The sequence below is a fragment of the Notolepis coatsorum genome, assembly GCF_963971535.1.
Source record: "Notolepis coatsorum genome assembly, chromosome: 1".
In the NCBI taxonomy this organism is placed as follows: Eukaryota; Metazoa; Chordata; class Actinopteri; order Aulopiformes; family Paralepididae; genus Notolepis; species Notolepis coatsorum.
The window spans coordinates 184,646,700-184,669,268 of NC_140165.1; positions in this window are offsets into that span (position 1 = coordinate 184,646,700).

Sequence of the window (22,569 nt, forward strand, 5' to 3'; positions counted from 1 at the left end):
AAAAATACCCCAAAGTACCCCAAAATATCCCAAAGTACCAGAGAATACCCCAAAATACCCCAAAATACCCTAAAATACCCCAAAGTACCCCAAAGTACCAGAAAATACCCCAAAGTACCCCAAAATACCCCAAAGTACTCTAAAATACCCCAAAGTATACCCCAAAATACCCCAAAGTACCAGAAAATACCCCAAAATACCCCAAAGTACCCTAAAATACCCCAAAATAGCCTAAAGTACCCCAAAATACCCCAAAGTATACCCCAAAGTACCAGAAAATACCCCAAACTACCCCAAAATACCCCAAAATACCCTAAAATACCCCAAAATACCCCAAAGTACCCCTAAATACCCCAAAGTATACCCCAAAATACCCCAAAATACCAGAAAATACCCCAAAGTACCCCAAAATACCCCAAAGTATACCCCAAGATACCCTAAAAAACCCCAAAATACCCCAACGTACCCCAAAATACCCCAAAGTACCAGAAAATACCCCAAAATACCCCAAAATACCCTAAAATACCCCAAAATACCCCAAAGTACCCTAAAATACCCCAAAATACCCTAAAGTACCCCAAAATACCCCAAAGTATACCCCAAAGTACCAGAAAATACCCCAAACGACCCCAAAATACCCCAAAATACCCTAAAATACCCCAAAATACCCCAAAGTACCCCAAAATACCCCAAAGTATACCCCAAAATACCCCAAAATACCCCAAAGTACCAGAAAATACCCCAAAGTACCCCAAAATACCCCAAAGTACCCCAAAACAACCCAAAATACCCTAAAAACCCCCAAAATACCCCAAAGTACCCCAAAATACCCCAAAGTACCAGAGAATACCCCAAAATACCCCAAAATACCCTAAAATACCCCAAAGTACCCCAAAGTACCAGAAAATACCCCAAAGTACCCCAAAATACCCCAAAGTACTCTAAAATACCCCAAAGTATACCCCAAAATACCCCAAAGTACCAGAAAATACCCCAAAATACCCCAAAGTACCCTAAAATACCCCAAAATAGCCTAAAGTACCCCAAAATACCCCAAAGTATACCCCAAAGTACCAGAAAATACCCCAAACTACCCCAAACTACCCCAAAATACCCTAAAATACCCCAAAATACCCCAAAGTACCCCTAAATACCCCAAAATACCCCAAAATACCAGAAAATACCCCAAAGTACCCCAAAATACCCCAAAGTATACCCCAAAATACCCTAAAAAACCCCAAAATACCCCAACGTACCCCAAAATACCCCAAAGTACCAGAAAATACCCCAAAATACCCCAAAATACCCTAAAATACCCCAAAATACCCCAAAGTATACCCCAAGAATACCCCAAAGTACCCCAAAATACCCCAAAGTATACCCCAAAAATACCCCAAAGTACCAGAAAATACCCCAAAGTACCCCAAATTAGAAAGAAAACTGAACTGTAAAGTTTTTTAATACGTTCAGGTCAACATCAACAGTAACACCAGATCAACAGTAACACCGGGTCAACATTAACACCAGGTCAACATCAACAGGCGTCACCCACACTTTCACAATTTCCCCCGCACGGAATTGTCTAGGGTACTTTATTTTTTTGGGGTATTTTGGTGTATTTTCTGGTACTTTGGGGTATTTTGGGGTATACTTTGGGGTATTTTGGGGTATACTTTGGGGTATTTTGGGGTATTTTAGGGTATTTTGGGGTATTTTCTGGTACTTTGGGATATTTTGGGGTATACTTTGGGGTATTTTGCGGTATTTTAGGGTATTTTGGGGTATTTTCTGGTACTTTGGGGTATTTTGGGGTATACTTTGGGGTATTTTGGGGTATTTTAGGGTATTTTGGGGTATACTTTGGGGTATTTTCTGGTACTTTGGGGTACTTTGGGGTATTTTGGGGTATTTTATGGTACTTTGGGGTATTTTGGGGTATACTTTGGGGTATTTTGGGGTATTCTAGGGTATTTTGGGGTATTTTGGGGTACTTTGGGGTATTTTATGGTACTTTGGGGTATTTTGGGGTATACCTTGGGGTATTTTGAGGTACTTTGGGGCATTTTCTGGTACTTTGGGGTATTTTGGGGTACTTTGGGGTATTTTGGGGTATACTTTGGGGTATTTTGGGGTACTTTGGGGTACTTTGGGGTATTTTAGGGTACTTTGGGGTATTTTCAGGTATTTTGGGGTACATGTCCCAGTTTTCATGCTACTATGTGCATAACACTGTAAGCTCAGCAAATATCAGACAAACATAAAATACTGTATCCAGTACAGGTTAAAATTACAGTAAAACAAAAACAATTTTGAAAAAATTTAAATCGAGTACAGAAAATACTAGACATTATCTCTTTGCCTAGCTGGATCTGGCAAGAGCATTTTTTGTTGTGATTCTCCATGTTGACATGTTGACTGATTTGGGAAAATGGGAGAAAATGTATATTTTCATCAGTCTGCATCATTGGTTGTCTTGTGTAGTGTTTGGTGAATGTATTGTATATTTTCACGTTCTCTGTGTACAGTACTTCACTCTCTCATTTTGGTTGAAGACAGGTGAACTCACCTGCTGCATTTTTATAGTGCTTAAACCTGATTGGTGTATCTACAATTAAGCAATGGTGTGTTTGTGCATCTGATGGCTGTGTTTAACCAATTGGCTATGTGTGGTAATTTTACATTCTGTGTCTAATGTATATATATGTGTATATATGTATATTTGTACTCCTGTTGGGGCCTCTTGGACCAGATCAATGTTTTATCTGGCTAAATAAAGGTTAAATAAATAAGAAACTGATGATTTGGTCCTGTTAACTTTGAATTTTCTATGGGGACTGCCCAGATCCCTCTCATGGACATGGACCTCACTTTGAGAACCTCTAATGATTCTAGTTCTTCAGTATTCATCTCTAATTACTCTAAAATTGCGTATTTCTGTTTTCTAACCCTAAAAACGCCCCTGGCAGAGACCTGTCCCAATGGCGTGTTGCTTTTTAACAGCGGAGCAGTGCAAGAATGTGACAATTTGACCATGTGACCGCGGCAACGCGGGAGAGCGGCAGTGCGGAAATAGGCTGTCTATTGCCATTCTCTAAGACAAACGCTAACCTTAACCAGCTCCTTAACAGCACTTAAACGTAACCGTTCTAACCTTAACCAACTCCGAAACAATGCCTAACCTTAACCTTAACCTTAACCATGCCTAACCTTAACCTTAACCATAGAAAGAATATTGCCATTCTCTAAGACAAACTCTAACCTTAACCAGCTCCTTAACAGCGCCTAAACTTAACCGTTCTAACCTTAACCAACTCCGAAACAATGCCTAACCTTAACCTTAACCTTAACCATGCCTAACCTTAACCGGCGAAAAAATACACGTTAAAAAAAAAATCACGTTAAAAAAAAAAATGTATGGGATTCGAACTTGTCAACAACGGACCGCAGGACCGCAGGACCGCTGCGCTGCCAGGTGAGCTGAGCGCCGAATGAAAATCATGGCGGATTAGGGCGGTTACATAATGCCGCAAGCTCTGCCGCTCCGCTCTGCGGTTGCCGCGCCTGCCGCGGGCCGTGTCGCAGCCAATCAGGGAAAACGCGGAAGCAACGGCAGCACTGCTCCGCTGTTATTAAGCAATAGGCGTCCCAATGATGCTTAGGCAGGGGGTGGGGAAAGGGTTAAACAATAAAATGCATTACCCGGGCAGAAAGGGGTTAATACACCAGACACAGTAGCAGACACACACCCATTCAGTGTTCTTTACTGAAGAAATTATATGGTTCTTAACACAAGGCACAATGAGCAAAGCTCTTCCCGCTTACACAAGGCCCAAGGACTAAAGCTCTTCCCGCTTACACAAGCCAATGAATACAGCTCTTCCCACACCGGTCAATACACAGTAATGAAACCCGTCCCTTTAAGGTCCCGCACCACACAAAGAGAAAGTCTACCGATAAAGTTCCAGCACTCGGAGCGCTCACGGTAACAGGCTGGAGAGTACTTAACCAAAGCTTGGCCCGCTCCCACCACCGAACGTCCGTATGGTGAGATGGCCGTCGAGAAGTCCCGTGGTACCAGGAGGCAGGGCTGGGTGGACGTTAGGCAGGTGACTGCTGGAGGTGCGTGCAGTGCCGCGACGTCCGTTGAGTGATCCACTGCTCGGCTGGAGAGGTGAAGCGACACGCTAACTGTGCCCTAGGCCTAACTGAAGCTAATCTGCGGATCGGGACGACCCCCTGTCATGAAGCCTAAACTTTAGCTAAAACGCAACATGTGCAATATCTAACACACTCTTCGGCAGTAGCTTGTCTGCTTCTTCGTTCACAATGTCTCCTTTAGCATTAACTGAAAGCTAAGCTATCGCGTATTCCATTAATAACCCGCTTCGTAACTGTTATGGTTTGTAACCGACCCCAATCGCACAACACAAGACAGGTATGAGAGTAAGCCAAGAACTGCGCATTTATTGAAACACACAGAAAACGGCACTGTCCCTTTAAGGGAGAACACAAATTACTGGAAAACAAGAGATGGGAAAAAGGCACAGTGCCTTTAAGAGGCGAGCTGGCTAAGGGGAAGGCTAAGGGAAACAGGACAGGGCAAGGGACAAGGGCAGGAACTGGGAGGACTAGGAGGACCAGACAGGGATGACTAGGAGGACTAGGAGGACTGGACAGGGAGGACTAGGAAGACTAGGAGGACTAGAGTGGGGAAACAGGGACAGAGAAAAACAGACAAGGCCTGGGATAAGGCATTAGAAGAATGTTGCTGCTCTGCAGCTTCTCCCGGGAAGGTTCGTCTGAGGAATAGACGATGACGTCAGAGCCGCTCTGCAGATACCTCTCGGCAGCTCTCCGAGGTGGAAACGGGACAGAGAGGGAGAGAGAGAGCGGGTTAGCTCAGAGAACAGTTGGGAACAGAGCAGGTGACAGGAGAAGTGACTTGTCCCAAAACAGATAATCCAGTGACAGAATCTTCGGTGTAAATACACACTGCGAGTAATGTCCCAACAAACTTCCACGTGATAGAATCTTCGGTGCAAATACACACAGTGAGCGAAGTCCCAATAATAATCCAAGTGATAATATCTTCGGTGTGAATACACACAGTGAGCGATGTTCAAGCAAATATTATCCCAAATGAACTATCCAAAAAGCAAGCACTGGGTGAGTGACAGTCAGACAAAAAGCAGGATCTCTTCAGTGTATTAAACACACGAAAAACGAATAGGGTCAAAGACAGTCTTGCAAAAACTCACCCAGGCGCTGTGCGTAAAGAGAGCGGGATCAAAACAGGGCGAGCGCGTCGCCACGGGGAACGGGTTGTCCAAGCGGAGGTCTGAGTGGTGCGCGACTGCTTGGAGTACGCGCCGGTACGGAGGGCGCATCTGGTGCGGAGGTCTGAGTGGTGCGCGACTGCTTGGAGTACGCGCCGGTACGGAGGGCGCATCAGGCGCGGAGGTCTGAGTGGTGCGCGTCTGCTTGGAGTACACGCCGGTACGGAGGACGCATCTGGAGTGCGTCTGAATGCGCGTCTGGAGTGAAGAGCGCGTCTGCGCGGAAGAGCGTGCCGGCTCGGAGAGACGCATCCTCCCGTAGAGTATTAGGAAGCGATGCGCGTCTGGAGTGAAGCGCGCGTCTGCTGCGCGGAGGTCTGGATGCGCGTCTGGGCGTCTGCTGCGCGGAGGTCTGAATGCGCGTCTGGGCGTCTGCTGCGCGGAGGTCTGGATGCGCGTCTGGACGTCTGCTGCGCGGAGGTCTGAATGCGCGTCTGGGCGTCTGCTGCGCGGAGGTCTGAAGTGGAACACTGGAATACCTCCCGTGGAAGTTTAGAGAGCGCAGTCCAGTGTCTCCTTCCAGGCAAACGGAGACAGGAGGCGAAGGCTTGAGCGCATCTCAAGCCGGAGATGAAAACAGCATAACAGACAGAAACCGAAACTCTCGTAGGAGCCTTTAGACAGAGAACCTCCCGAAGGAGTCTTGGTGATAGGGATATGATAAGGAATGATACGGGACGACCCGACAAGGCTAGAGGGGAAGAGCGAGGTACTTAAAGCCCACAGGGGAACTAATTAGAATGCCCATCAGGTGCGTGAAGGTAATTGATACTAGAACTAGAAGTGTGTGTTCGGCACCAGACCAATCAAACACATAATGACAGGTAGTCCAAGGGTGTGGCTGCTGAAGAGCAAACGAACGCGAGGGTGGGGGCTAGTGAGGTGAGGAGAATGCAATTGATTAACAGAAAACTAAAGGAACAGAGCGAGTAGGCTTAAAGGAACAGAGCGAGTAGGTGAGCAACGGACAAAAACCTCACAGTAACTGGGTTTATATCCCGCATGCTTGATGTCCGGAGCTCCTGCTCCACGCGACCTCTTCCTTCTCTGGAAAACGACGAAGAGGGTGCTCCGCTGTCTGAGCTCCGCCCTCAGCCCTCTCTTCCTCCTCTGTCGTCTTTCCTGCCCAACGTCACACCAGCTCCCCCTGGCGGCACTCCAGTGCATGCTCCACTATTCACTGTCAATGTTATAATATGGAGGATCAAGAGGGGTCAGTGGCCACAGTAGAGTAAAAGGAATTAGGTTAGACACATTGAATTATCGCTAGACATATTCAGGTGTCTACATAAGGGTAGTATAAGGTAACCTGTGAACTTTCCTCTAATACAGCATTGGCCACTGATTTCAGTCACATGCTTTCGAGCAACACTGTACTTTTTGTACTTATCTTATGCATATTCTTATGTCTGCACTTTATGCATTGCTTTTATTCTGTATGCATTGTATGCCTATTTGCTGTGAAGCACTTTGAGCTGCAATCCATGTATGAAAGGTGCTATATAAATAAAGTTATTATTATTATTATTATTATTATTATTATTATTATTATTATTATTATTATTATTATTATTATTATTATTATTATTATTATTATTATTATTATTATTATTATTATTATTATTATTATTATTATCATCAAATAATTTAAAGGTGCTATATATAACATTCAGCCACTAGATGTCAAACTAGAGCACCAGCATGTCATTCATCCAATCAGGTGCATTCCACGTGGGGTAATGTGAAGTAGGGAGGGGATACATGAATTATTAATCGTATAATTTATCAATATACATAATCAATATATTTTGGGGGTGGAAAGCAATACTTTTATTCCACACCTTTTAAATAATATAATATAATAAGAATGTGTATCTATAGCACCTATAGAAACTTTTTCCTCACCTCGTTACAAATGTCTGACGACATGTCCTTTTAATGTTTTGAAGTAGCATAAAATCCAACTTTGGATACTTGTTTTGATTATGTGATGTAATGAGGTGTGGCAGTGCCAAGGGTCCGATCCCAAATAAGGGCAGGGGGGGGTCCTGGCGTCATGGCCTTGGAATGTCCTTGTTGACGCCGGAGGAAAACATTGCAGCCGTTTGCGCAGGCGATGCAGATGTTTAGTACATGGCAAGCATGGGGTCATTTACAGGGGCGATTTTACCACTGGGGCACCAGGGGCACTGAGGTGCCACCCCAGTTTAAAAATGTGTTTTAATAAAGAAATATAACCCTAACTAACCTTACTGTCATCATGCACTTGTCCTAATATATACTATAATACTAACCTACACTGTAGCACTCAACACTTTGATGAACATTGTTACTCAGCTGATAGAGTTGTGCCCTTCCTGATGACTTGTCGCTTTGGATAAAAGCGTCAGCTAAATGACTAAATGTATGTGCCCTCATTGTGCCCCTGCCCTAAATGACTAAATGTATGTGCCCCTGCCTATATTGGCGCAAGCTGATGCAAATTTAAACCAGTCCGTAGCACCAGTCCGTGGTTACAGTAGTTACACAGGGGACTATAATTTGTCGGCGCGGAAGGAATAAAGGATACATAACCTCTCAAGTTCAATGTGGGTTCTTCTGAACTGGTCACAGCTGATGTCGAAATGATTGACAACCATTGTAGGTGTAGCCAAGGTGCTCATTTTGACTGCTTCAAGAAGCAACCCTTGACAACTCCAGCGCTGATTGCAATTTGGAAGTGCAACGACGACAGACTGAGAAGCCGGGTGCATGCAGATTCAGAACAACTTCAAGAATACAAACTTACCTCACTGCTTTCATGTTCAACCCAGATTTGGCTCAAACAAGGGACTAAACACGTTTCGCAATTATGCCACATCAATGTGGAACGCCCTACCCACAGCCGTAAAAATTTGAATCCCACCTTCAAAACCGCTCTCAAAGAAAGACAAAGAGCACCTGGCCCCCATAAATGTCTAAACCCCTACTCCCACCCACCCACCCCCTCCGAAATAATGTTGTTTCCTCCCCATCATATATTTTCTGTTAGGATCTCTGTTTAACAGCATGGCCGCCTAGTTATAGTTGAAAGTGGGGGTGCAATATTTATTTTTATTCTTTTTTTTTACTTTTTTTTTTTTTTTGCAAGGAGTGGTTTGGAGGGGGTCCGGCACGACCCCCTCCACGGCAGATTTTTTTTACATTTAATGAACACCTGTATGTGCAATTTCCTGCAATATAGAGCCTTCAATCTTGACCAAAATAAAGCTGCTCTTTTCACTATAAAACTCAGTTTATATTGCAGTATGATAGCTATAATAATAATAACTTCACTGCGATGGCTCTTTTAGCTAACGCTAGCTAGGCACGTATGATAGCCAATTACTATTATAATAATAATAATAATAATAATAATAATAATAATAATAATAATAATAACTTTCCCATCCTCCCAAAGCCCCTCCGGCCCCGTTCACATCCGCAGCGGCAGTACCAACAACAACAACAACAACAATTAATTGACGCTATCAATAGCCCCAGTGAGCGCGGCGGCTGAATGAATGAATGAATGAATGAATGAAAACTTTATTTAACAGATTGCAGAATGGGTACAATACAGTACGGCTCAATACACACAATTGTTAAGGGGATGCAGACCAGAGAAAGACGTTTGTCTTGTTTACATCAGGGTCCATACTAGCCCCTTTCGTGACTGTGCTGCACAGAGGGAATCCACAGTCACTTGCTCCTCAATGGGAAACCAACCTAGATTTACCCTGAAGGACTGGTTCTGGCCGAACCGTTCGTTATACAAGTATCACAGAGACATTACAAAGGTGCTCACAGTTGCACGAGGGGTTCGGACAGAGATACGGGATGGTTTGAAAGCTTGGCGTTGCTAATAATTGTTGCAACAGTGACACAGAGGGCGCAACAGCCAGATGGGGTAAGCTGGGCTGTGATGTGTGCATCAGAACGCTCAGAGCGCGGAGTTGGGCAGCTGTTTTGATTGAAAAGTTTGATTGAAAAGTTTATTAACAGATTGCAGAATGGGTACAGTACATTACAGCTCAATACATACAATTGTTAAGGGGATGCAGACCAGAGAAAGACTTTCGTCTTGTTTACATCAGGGACCGTCCCCCATTTTCAATTCATCATAGTATCCTAGTGAACAAGAGTGTTGGTTATGACTGACAGACAGTGGAGCTGTTTGCAGATAGCGAGCATTTTGACATGTTGCGTGGTGGCGATGTCTCGCAGACAATACAACTACAAGTATAATTATATAATATATATATTTTATATATAAAAAAAAATTATATAAAAAAAAAAGAATTAATCAAAAACTATCGATATCTCAGCACCCCCACTCCCCGCGGACTTCTCGCGGCCCTGCCTGTAGCTTATTTTGGCTAAAATAAAAATTGGTTATTATATTCAACCTAGAAAGCTGGCTTTGGTGTTGAACACAAAATAAATGACCCACTTATTGTGGTCTTTAGGCCTACTCATCATCATCTTCAGGATCCTCTGGGAGAAACTTGTTATGTGGATTGTCACATTCATGAAGTTGACATGGTCCACAGACAGTAGTACAAGGTAGTCCATATTTTCTGCATGAGCAGCGAAGTGTCTTGCAGGCAGTGGTACAGTTACAATGAATGACCTTCAAGAGACTGTCTGGAGCAGCATTCATTGTTGACATGAGTGGGACAAATCTATATTGTCCTGCAGGTTCCAGCCCCAGTCTAGAGCATCTATACCATCATCTGTTCCCATCCAGACCATGACCTGGTAGTATGCTCTACAACAGTGGAATTTGGTAGCAGATTCAGTTGGTGGTAGACGTTCAGGCGTTACCGTTGATGAAGCAGAGACAACCTTCTTGCTGAAAATGTTATATCTCATTTTTGCAAGCGAATCTGTGCACTTTCCACCAAAAAAGACAGCCATTGCTTGGCACCCAAGGTCATCTATCACATCTGTTGTCTGGTTTGGTACAGTGAATGCATTGGCACAAGCCTGAAGGACAGGATCCCCTTTTACAAGTTTTTGGAATGCTGTATTTTTGCCAACTCCGAAGATCCGGGAAGTTGTGTCACAGCCAGTCACAGCATGGATGAACAGCAACTGAGAACACACATCCTGCCCGAGTACTTCTTTCAAATGGTTTATGGCGTAGACTTTAAAACTGCCATCAGCTTTCGACTTGTCTGATCTGAAATAAAGGCCCTTGCTATCTCTCTGTGCATAGTAAAGAAGTAAGACGAGGAGATCAGTATCTTCGCCAATCAGCGTCGTGATGTGAAGAAGAGATGATCCCACTGCGGCCCTTACTATGTCTACATCAGCATCTCCAAGTGAATTGACCACAGTGCACTTATCATGTGGATCAGTTTCTGTTTATTCAGATCTCTTGACAGGAACTCCTCCTTCTTACCTGAGAACTCTGTCTCAGCAGTGAAGTTGACAATGGGATGAATATTGTTTCCTCTTCTTTGATGTGTGTTGTCTTTAATGGATGGCCCATCCTCATAGCCATCAAACACAATGGTTGTAGCTGAGCCATAATGTTGGATGGTGAAGTCTGCATATGACTGTGTAATTTTACCATAGCTTTGTCCGTGCTTCCATTGTATTCGGTGAAGGAGTGAACCACCATCAAGAACATAATGCTCCGTTTCTGGTACAGAATCTAGGATTGCATCACTTGCATGATCACAGATCGCGTGCGCTAGTTGTGGTTTATCAGCTTTGCAGAAGACGTTTCCGGCTTCAAAGAGGGCAGGAGGGAAAGGACTGAGTTCGTAACGCATAACCTCCTCCAATGACAGCTCTCCAGTTTGGGAGACAATAAGGAAACGTTGAAAAAGAAGTGCAGAATCAATGATTCGATCAGGAGCAACCTTGATAGACGATTTTTGTCCAAGGGTTATGGCTTTATCCTTTCTACTAAATGAAAATGTGAATGTCGGCTGTCCGATCATTTTGTGCATGATGTTGCGTCCAACAGAGTCATAATCATGCACGTTCACTCCATCCTCAGCGACAACACCTGTAACAACATTCCTTAAAGAAGAGTCTGGAGAGAAAGGTGAACATATAGCAAGTTTTGAAGTGATCTTCTCCAGGTCAGCAGCATCCCTTTTCATCCTTGCCTCTGTTGAATCCTTGTGCTGTTCTGATGTTGTGTATGTCTGGTTTGAGAACTCCTGCATTGCGGTGTTATACTCTGATGTTATGCCCTTTGACATTGTCCAAAGGGATCTCTGATTGTCGGTCATTCCACTTCCATGTGTCATCCCTCCTGTAGTCTTCAATGACCTCATCAATGTTGTTTCGATTACAAGATCTGAGCTGAGGCCTGCCCATGATTGGCTGCTGCGACAGATAACATGAAAACCCTTTTCAAATTGTCTGAAGACATCTGGGTGGTTGATGTGAAGCTGACTCATCTCTTGGACATAAAAGTGTGCCGATTTCAAGTAATTGTAATGCCCAGCCGCAGCGAATATCGGCATGCATTCAGAAACAGCGCGTAGGTGCAAAAGCCAGGAACCTGTGCGATCTGCTGTTATCAGTGACCTAGCAACTTCTAACATGTGTTGGTAATTTAGCCACAACTGACTAGTTTTGGATCTAGCACACAGTTCCATCTTCCTTTTTCCCAGCTCTTCATTTATTGTAATGAGGGTCTCTGATGTGAAAAAAAATAATTAATCAAAAACTATCGATATCTCAGCACCCCCACTCCCCGCGGACTTCTCGCGGCCCTGCCTGTAGCTTATTTTGGCTAAAATAAAAATTGGTTATTATATTCAACCTAGAAAGCTGGCTTTGGTGTTGAACACAAAATAAATGACCCACTTATTGTGGTCTTTAGGCCTACTCATCATCATCTTCAGGATCCTCTGGGAGAAACTTGTTATGTGGATTGTCACATTCATGAAGTTGACATGGTCCACAGACAGTAGTACAAGGTAGTCCATATTTTCTGCATGAGCAGCGAAGTGTCTTGCAGGCAGTGGTACAGTTACAATGAATGACCTTCAAGAGACTGTCTGGAGCAGCATTCATTGTTGACATGAGTGGGACAAATCTATATTGTCCTGCAGGTTCCAGCCCCAGTCTAGAGCATCTATACCATCATCTGTTCCCATCCAGACCATGACCTGGTAGTATGCTCTACAACAGTGGAATTTGGTAGCAGATTCAGTTGGTGGTAGACGTTCAGGCGTTACCGTTGATGAAGCAGAGACAACCTTCTTGCTGAAAATGTTATATCTCATTTTTGCAAGCGAATCTGTGCACTTTCCACCAAAAAAGACAGCCATTGCTTGGCACCCAAGGTCATCTATCACATCTGTTGTCTGGTTTGGTACAGTGAATGCATTGGCACAAGCCTGAAGGACAGGATCCCCTTTTACAAGTTTTTGGAATGCTGTATTTTTGCCAACTCCGAAGATCCGGGAAGTTGTGTCACAGCCAGTCACAGCATGGATGAACAGCAACTGAGAACACACATCCTGTCCGAGTACTTCTTTCAAATGGTTTATGGCGTAGACTTTAAAACTGCCATCAGCTTTCGACTTGTCTGATCTGAAATAAAGGCCCTTGCTATCTCTCTGTGCATAGTAAAGAAGTAAGACGAGGAGATCAGTATCTTCTCCAATCAGCGTCGTGATGTGAAGAAGAGATGATCCCACTGCGGCCCTTACTATGTCTACATCAGCATCTCCAAGTGAATTGACCACAGTGCACTTATCATGTGGATCAGACAGTGCACTTATCATGTGGATCAGTTTCTGTTTATTCAGATCTCTTGACAGGAACTCCTCCTTCTTACCTGAGAACTCTGTCTCAGCAGTGAAGTTGACAATGGGATGAATATTGTTTCCTCTTCTTTGATGTGTGTTGTCTTTAATGGATGGCCCATCCTCATAGCCATCAAACACAATGGTTGTAGCTGAGCCATAATGTTGGATGGTGAAGTCTGCATATGACTGTGCAATTTTACCATAGCTTTGTCCGTGCTTCCATTGTATTCGGTGAAGGAGTGAACCACCATCAAGAACATAATGCTCCGTTTCTGGTACAGAATCTAGGATTGCATCACTTGCATGATCACAGATCGCGTGCGCTAGTTGTGGTTTATCAGCTTTGCAGAAGACGTTTCCGGCTTCAAAGAGGGCAGGAGGGAAAGGACTGAGTTCGTAACGCATAACCTCCTCCAATGACAGCTCTCCAGTTTGGGAGACAATAAGGAAACGTTGAAAAAGAAGTGCAGAATCAATGATTCGATCAGGAGCAACCTTGATAGACGATTTTTGTCCAAGGGTTATGGCTTTATCCTTTCTACTAAATGAAAATGTGAATGTCGGCTGTCCGATCATTTTGTGCATGATGTTGCGTCCAACAGAGTCATAATCATGCACGTTCACTCCATCCTCAGCGACAACACCTGTAACAACATTCCTTAAAGAAGAGTCTGGAGAGAAAGGTGAACATATAGCAAGTTTTGAAGTGATCTTCTCCAGGTCAGCAGCATCCCTTTTCATCCTTGCCTCTGTTGAATCCTTGTGCTGTTCTGATGTTGTGTATGTCTGGTTTGAGAACTCCTGCATTGCGGTGTTATACTCTGATGTTATGCCCTTTGACATTGTCCAAAGGGATCTCTGATTGTCGGTCATTCCACTTCCATGTGTCATCCCTCCTGTAGTCTTCAATGACCTCATCAATGTTGTTTCGATTACAAGATCTGAGCTGAGGCCTGCCCATGATTGGCTGCTGCGACAGATAACATGAAAACCCTTTTCAAATTGTCTGAAGACATCTGGGTGGTTGATGTGAAGCTGACTCATCTCTTGGACATAAAAGTGTGCCGATTTCAAGTAATTGTAATGCCCAGCCGCAGCGAATATCGGCATGCATTCAGAAACAGCACGTAGGTGCAAAAGCCAGGAACCTGTGCGATCTGCTGTTATCAGTGACCTAGCAACTTCTAACATGTGTTGGTAATTTAGCCACAACTGACTAGTTTTGGATCTAGCACACAGTTCCATCTTCCTTTTTCCCAGCTCTTCATTTATTGTAATGAGGGTCTCTGATGTGAACACTGTTTCCAATGGCATTTCACCCTTAACTATTGAGGTATACATTGCTTCAGACTGTTCAACCATTGCTGCAAATTCATGACTATCATCTACCATTTCTGATATTATCATGCGGTTAAGACATTTGTCAACCAGAAGATGGCCACGGAATGCTCTCTGAACTGATTTGCCTGTCATCATATGGGCTACTGAGTTCTCCCCATAGACTACCCCTAGAATGTCCTTAAGTCCTGTACCGTCCATCAGTGTACCAATTGCTCCTAGCAAATTCATAAATGTGTGAAATCCTCCTAGGAGCAGGACAAAGGACTTGAGGTGACTGCACTGTGGTGAATCTAGGATTATCTCTGCTGCTTTCCAATATAGGGGTTGGTCAAATGTTTCTACTGGGGCAAGGTGGTGTTTGGATGCCAGACCACAAATGAACTCCAGTGTTGACAGAATGCATGTTTTGTCTCCGGAGTACATGTCTATCATTGGTAAGTATCTCACTGAAGACTGCCCTGGATGTTCATCTCCCTTATGAATAATGTGCATCATCCCCTGCCAACCAGGTGCAGGCTGTTTGAAATTGAACGATAACTCCCAAAGCAGATCAACCATCTTGTTACATTCTGCGAGTCTTGGAAGTTCTTTAAATGTGGTGTTTCTGCAAAAGTGTTTGGCAAAGTGATAATCTATTATCACAACTTTTGACCTCTGCACAAGATTCAGTTCATTAATTCTGAACCTCGGAATCCTTTGGTCTGTCTTCTGTCCTGGTGTCAAGGCAGCTATCATGCCCATCCCATGAAATGTCCCTTTCCCATCAATTGTTAGAATATTATGATCTACATTGTCTGCAGCAAATAAGACGGTCGTGTTCAACACATCAATATCCTTACCAAGCATGCTTGGTGCAGTACAATTTGGACGCCATCTTGAAAATGATGCCTTTCCGGAAGGTGTATTTTCCTAGATTTTTAGTATGTTCACAAGCATGTCTAGAGGTACCAGAATCAAGTGAAAAATCATAGTTATATATTTTTTTCTATTGAGATATATAGCCATTTTAAGCTTGGTCTGCCGCCATTTTGGACGCCATCTTGAAAATTAAGCCTTTCTGGAAGGTGTATTTTCCTAGATTTTTAGTATGTTAGTAACCATGCCCAGAGGTACCAGAATCAGTTGAGAAATCCTTTGCACCATATTCTCAATTTGAGATATAGCCATTTTAATATCTCCACCGCCATCTGGGACGCCATCTTGGAAATGGCGGCTTTCGGGGGGGTCGATTTTGGTCGACTTTTAGTATGTTATTTAGCACGCCCAATACTATCGGAATCCATCGAAAAACCTTTTGTATAAATTTGTTTTGGGTTAAGTGCTTTTTTTTTCATAGATTGACTCGCCTATAGTGTTATTGTTCGTTGAGCAACCTGATGGCCTGGGGATAGAAGCTTCTTCTGAGTCTTTCTGTGCTTGCCATGAGACTCCGGTATCGCTTGCCTGACCGCAGCAGTTCAAAGAGGCAGTTGTTTGGGTGGCTGGAGTCCTTGATAATTCTCTTAGCCTTACCCCTGCACCGCTTGTTGTAAATGTTCTGGAGAGTGGGAAGCCCCCCTCCAATTGTGCGCTCGGCTGAACGGGCCACTCTCTGTAGTCTGCTACGGTCTTGTGCGGTGGTATTTAGAGCTGCCGCGGTATTGATTATTTCCTTACCGCACAAATTTGCAAAATATTTCCTACCGCCGCGGTTTTTACCGCACGCACAAAAAAAAGAAAAAAAAAAGTTTGAATGCATTTTTCTTTTTTAGTAGTAGTCTACTCTTTATAGCATATAGCCTGCCTCTAGTCTAAATGTCTATCTTTAGAGGATGACTTTGCAGCATGAATATTGTTTGGGATTCGGCAAGCACGCATTAGTTATTGAAAGTGAAACACGGATGCGCAGTTCACTCGGTGTCGCGGGCAGGGGTGGTTACCCCTAACCCCCCCGACCCTTTCTTATTATTATTACTATAAAGTTACTACTTTATAATAAAGGCATTCGTTTTGTGGCATTGACATTATATAGTTATACGTTCAATAACATCAGCGTATTTACCGGACCATAGCAAGCAATACTCTATTCATATCTCAGTTCCTTTCTTTGCTCAGAGCGTGCTGAGTTGTCCCATTCTGCGGTCTGTTAATAAAGTTTTCAATCAGACAAGTGTATAGAACGAAGGGCTTTTATTATAACATTCGTTGCAGACAGTAAAATCATTATGTCTCGTTTAGTACTCCTGAGGCGCGATGTTAGTCCACTCCGGCGGAGAGTTAAAGCTAACGTTATTAGCCGTGTTGTGATGAGCTGACATTCAGGACGTAAAAACGTGTGACGCGTCTCTCTTCTGACCAATCAGTGGTCTGCAATGTTTCACGTGACTTTTCTGGTACCCAATAGGGTCGCTTGGAACCTCGATAGACGAGTAGGGTATATCTGCAGAGCCGCAAGCCCAACGAGAGGAGGGTAATTTATTATTATTATTATAAAAAACAGCGGTGACGCGGTATTTAGCCTACTCTGCGGTGGCCGTGATGTAACAGCGATACCGCGGTAATGCGGTAATCGCGGCAGCTCTAGTGGTATTCCCAAACCAGGCGGTGATATTGCCAGTCAGGATGCTCTCTATTGTACATGAGTAGAAGTTCTTAAGGATCTTCTGACTGACTTGGAACTTCCTTAGGCGCCTGAGGAAGTAGAGGCGTTGCCGTGCCTTCTTCACAACACTGTCAATGTGTGTGGTCCATGTCAAGTCCTCAGATATGTGGAATCTGAGGTACTTAAAACTGTTCACTCTCTCAACCGGTGCCCCGTCGATGCTGAGGGGGCTGTAGTCCCTGACCCCCGACCTCCTAAAGTCCACAATCATCTCCTTTGTTTAGCTGATGTTCAGGGAGAGGCTGTTCTCTTGGCACCATCCCGCCAGGACCTTGACCTCTTCCAGGTAAGCCCTCTCGTCTCGACTATGGTGTTGAATGCTGAGCTGTAGTCGATGAATAGCATTCTCACATAGTTCCCCTGCCTCTTGTCCAGGTGTGATGCTGCTGTGTGCAGCACATGGGCTATGGCGTCCTCCGTGGACCTGTTGGGGCGGTATGCAAATTGCAGGGGGTCCAGGTTGATGGGGAGGGAGGAGCAGATGTAGCCCTTTACTAGCTTCTCAAAGCACTTCATGGCTATGGAGGTGAGAACTACAGAGCGGTAGTCGTTGAGGCAAGCAGGCTTGGATTTTTTAGGTACAGGGATGATAGTGGACTTCTTCAGACAGGTGGGGATGACAGCCTGTTCCAAGGACAGGTTGAATATGTCGGTGAATACCGGGGCCAGTTGGTCGGCACAGACTTTTAGGACGCGGCCGGGGATGCCGTCCGGTCCTGCTGCCTTGCTGATATTCACTTTCTTAAAGGTCCTCCTCACCTCATGTTCTGTTACCCTGAACACTGAGTCTCCGTCAGCAACCCCCCCCCCATTGCAGTGGCTTGTAGGCTGGTGTTGTTATTCCCAGCCTCAAACCTCGCATAGAAGGTATTGAGATCATTTGCTAAGGAGATGTCACTGTTCAGTTTGAGGGAGGTGCCTTTGTAATCTGTCATCGTTTTGATGCCATGCCACATAGCTCTAGAGTCAGCCTGTTCAAACTGAAGTTCAATTTTATTCCTGTAGCGCCTCTTTGCTTCTATTACTGTCCTCCTTACGTTGTATCTCGCCACCTTGTGGTCATTCATGTTGCCATATCGTGTATGTAACAGTACTGTATATCTGTATGTCATGATATATATCTGTATGTTGTCGTGTATGTCATAAATGTCATTATGAATTGAAAATGGGGGACCCTGATGTAAACAAGATGAAAGTCTTTCTCTGGTCTGCATCCCCTTAACAATTGTGTGTATTGAGCTGTACTGTATTGTACTCATTCTGCAATCTGTTAATAAAGTTTTCAATCAATCAATCAAAAAAGGTCAGAGCCGGACATCAAAGAGTCAATTATAGGTTGCTATACATGCCTGTATAGCAATATACAGCAGATATGTATATATGCCTCAAATTAATAATAAATAATGCATAATGCTGGTTAGTTACACATGGGACTAACGGTAACGGAAGGATACATAACCTCTCAAGTTCAATGTGGATTCTTCTGAACCGACCAGTCACAGCTGATGGCAAAATGATTGACAACCATTGTAGCAAGCAGCTCATTTTAACTGCTTCAGTTAAAATTGCAAGTGCAACGACAGACAGACTGAGAAGGGTGTGCACTGTGCACTAGACTCAGTCAGACTGCAGAAGAACAATTTCATCAAGGACAAGAAGGCAAATTTAGTTAACTGGAGTCACTGCTTTTAAGTTTTATGGTAAGTTGAACAATGCTCTGACACACTTGAATCCTGATATTGAAATGTTTGTGCAATTGGTATTTTTAATATGTGTCCCTTGTGGCTTTCGCGCACTTTGCTAGCTAACGTTAGTAAAATAAACAAGCTAAATTAAGAGGATTTATCTATCTTGAGCAGAAAAAAGATGAGGAGGGTAAAATAAAGAAATACAGTGGTAAGTAGAGCATAAAAGCCACTGTTTAGTAATGGTATAGCCTTAATTAATGGGTGAGATAGTTAAAACTCTCCAGCTAACATTAACGTTGTTTTCAGTTATCCTGCTAGCTAACTGTAAAGGACAGGGACACTCAATTATCATGTTTTTCACACTCAATCAATAAATCAAATAAATTTATATAGCACATTTAGACATGACACTTGTCAACCAAAGTGCTTCACATAGCTAAGAACAAAGAAAAGTATAGAATAAACAGAAAAAACTAAAACACGTCAACAAGCAAGGCAAGTGTCAAAGTGAGTCAGGGAAGGCCAGGCGATATAGGTGGGTTTTGAGTTTCGATTTAAAAGACTCGATGGAGGGGGCAGATTTAATGGACATAGGGATGCTGTTCCAGAGGTCAGGGGCTGCGACCGCAAAAGCACGTCCCCCCCTAGACTTGAAATTAGACCTATGGGTGGTTAAGAGACCCTTGTCAGACGATCTGAGGGCCCTGACGTTGGTATAGGGGGTGAGGAGGTCTGCTAGGTAAGCAGGGGCCTTACCATTAAGGGCTTTGTAGACCAATAAGAGGACCTTGAAGTCTATTCTAAAGCGTACCGGGAGCCAGTGGAGGGAGGCAAGCACAGGGGTGATGTGAGCTCTCTTCCGGGTACCTGTGAGCAGTCTAGCAGCAACGTTTGGGGCAGTTGTAGACGGGCTATGGTGGATTTATTAAGCCCCAGGTACAGGGAGTTACAGTAGTCTAAGCGTGAAGATATGAAGATGTGAATTACTCTTTCCAGGTCTGAGGGGGAGAGAATGGCCTTGATCCTGGCTATGGACCGGACAGACCAGGCTGCAGAAACAAATTAGTGGGGGGGCATAAAATGTTCTCGGGGGGCACAATGGTTTTTCAACACAGGTTCCCTTTTATACATTTCAGCTGGGACAACGGCGCTGTGGCTTGCTTGGCGCTGCCCACGGTGCTGAACTAAACAGCAGAGAGGCAATTGAAAAATCTAATTTCTCTCTATCTTAAGAACATTCACTTACTGAGAGCAGGGGACACAGGGGCAGGGGACACAAACAGGCTGGATAAGATGGTCAGGAAGGCCAGTAGCGTGGTTGGGGTGGAGCTGGACTCTAGCGAGAGTGGTGGAGAGGAGGAACCTTGCTAAGCTCCAGGCCATCAGGGAAAACCCCTCCCACCCACTATACACAGACTTGGCGGACAGGAGGAGCATGTTCAGTGCTAGGCTCACACTACCTAAATGCAGCACTGAACGGCACAGGAAGTCCTTCATTCCGACAGCCATCAGACTATACAATGCATCACTGTGCCTCACTGCATCACTGAGCACAGAGTGACAGGTACCATCTTCCTGGACTCTTACTTTTTAAACAGCACTGTGCAACATTACACCTACTGTAGACTTCAGTATATGTTTACTGTATTTATTTACTGTATCTTTTATTCTATTTAATTGTATTCTATTCTTAGGCCATTTGTTTTGTTATTCTTATTCGTGACTTGTTCTGTCTAAATGTTTAATGTTGAGTGATTTGCAGTGTCAAATTTCCCTCAGGATAATACATTTCTATTCTATTCTATATCTTTGAAAAGTCTCTGAATTCTGAATTCTTCTGAATTCACTGACAAACTGAACTGAACTGACAAAAATAAGGTGCATAAAAAAGCAAACAAAATTCCTCCACAGGCACCATCATTAGTAGAGCGGCAAGCGGCGTTTGGGGACAGTGTGAAATCTTCTTAAAACACTGCCCCTCCACTCATTCCTGAACTTTTTTAAGTCCTTCTCAAATGCCAACTGAATTAAATTGGCCTTGCGTCGATGAAGTATATAAGGCGATGTTCTGTAAAGACGTTCTTGAGGGTATAACGAATTCTCACAGAGTGCCGTGCTAGCTTCAGTAATGTTGTTGTTGACATCAGTGCCCACTAGGGCTGTCCCCGACTAAGGATTTGGATAGTCGACTTTGATTGACAAAAAAAAAAAAAAATTACCAGGGTGGGCACAGCTGACTCAGTGGGCGGGCCCGAGCCCCTAATGCCCGCCCATGGCGCCGCGTCTGGGACCGGAGCTGGAAAAAACACCCCTTCACCACAGTTTACCTGCCTATTGAAGGAAAACTCGGGGTCAAAGAGCACGCCCAGGTTTTTAACGAAGGGCTTGACTAGGGGAGACAGGTTACCCAGGCTGCTGGCAATGCAGCTAACATGCAATCACCTAGTGTCTCATTGCTTCATTTTGTGAAAAATATGCACTTTGCTTTTCAAAAGCTCATAAAGACTGTTGGTGACTTGAGCATATTATTAACTTAGCTACTGTAGCTGCTCTTGTCATCTTAAGCTATGATGAATAAGATAAGATATTCCTTTATTGATCCCCTTGGGGAAATGCAGGCAGGTGAGATAATTATAGTAGTGGAGAAGTAAAAATAAAATAGAATAAAAAAGCAGTGTAAACAATTTAACAAATCAATATAATTAACTCGGGACACGTGCAATGCAATGCTGAAAAATAATACAGTTATGATATTACATTCTGCTCAGCATAATTTGTATGCAAAATATTGTGGTTCCCTGCTTTAGTCTGTTGACACATTTCTATACTAAATGCTTTTGTAGTCCTGTGTCATACCTAAATGTCATATAAGTGAATTGTATAGAAACAACTCACCAAAAGTGACTATTGCACTATTTGAGATGCCCAATGTTGACAGTTTTTTTTTACTTCCGTTATTTATTGCTCTTGCCCCGTTGTTTAAAAATTCCTAGAATCGCCACTGCTCATTTAATACTGTTACATTCAAATAAACACATTCAACACTGAAAACAAATGCAAAACAGCTGACATGAAAGAGATACTCTTTTAAATATCACCTCCAGATTGTATTTAAAATTCAAATTTTAAACCTTTATTTTAACTTGTGAGACAATGTTACCCTCATTTAGTCACAACGAGCTTACAAAACAAGACACAGTTTATCAGCAATTTCATACTATATAGGCACAATAAATAAGATTTCTTTCTTCAGTTAAGACAGTTACAAGTTGACACACTTTCAAATGCAGCAAGCGAAGGAAGAACCTTGAAGACTTGGGCCCTGGGTACCTGGTTCAACTAAGTCGATCAAAAGTCCCATTATCCAGATTAAATTAACCCGATGTTTGAATCCGCGATTTCCCTGTTCCTCGAACGCTGATTCAGTCTCGTTAATTCGAACCAGACTTGATACTGAGGATAATTGCGCACGGCCGCCTCACCTGAAAAGACAGCAGGTGTCGATCGCAGAAATACTGATTTTCTAACGGCATTGATTGATTGAAAACTTTATTAACAGTTTGCAAAATGGGTACAATACAGTACGGCTCAACAGCCTCGCCGACAAGTTGAATGCATAATCTATAGGCTAATTCTAAGTCCCTCATTACCCCAATCAATCAGATTATATTTCTTTATATGTGCCTGCTGGCAGTAGGCTTAATGGAATGAATAATCGAATGAGATCTTGCTAGCGAAAATAATTAGTTAAACTCTTTCAG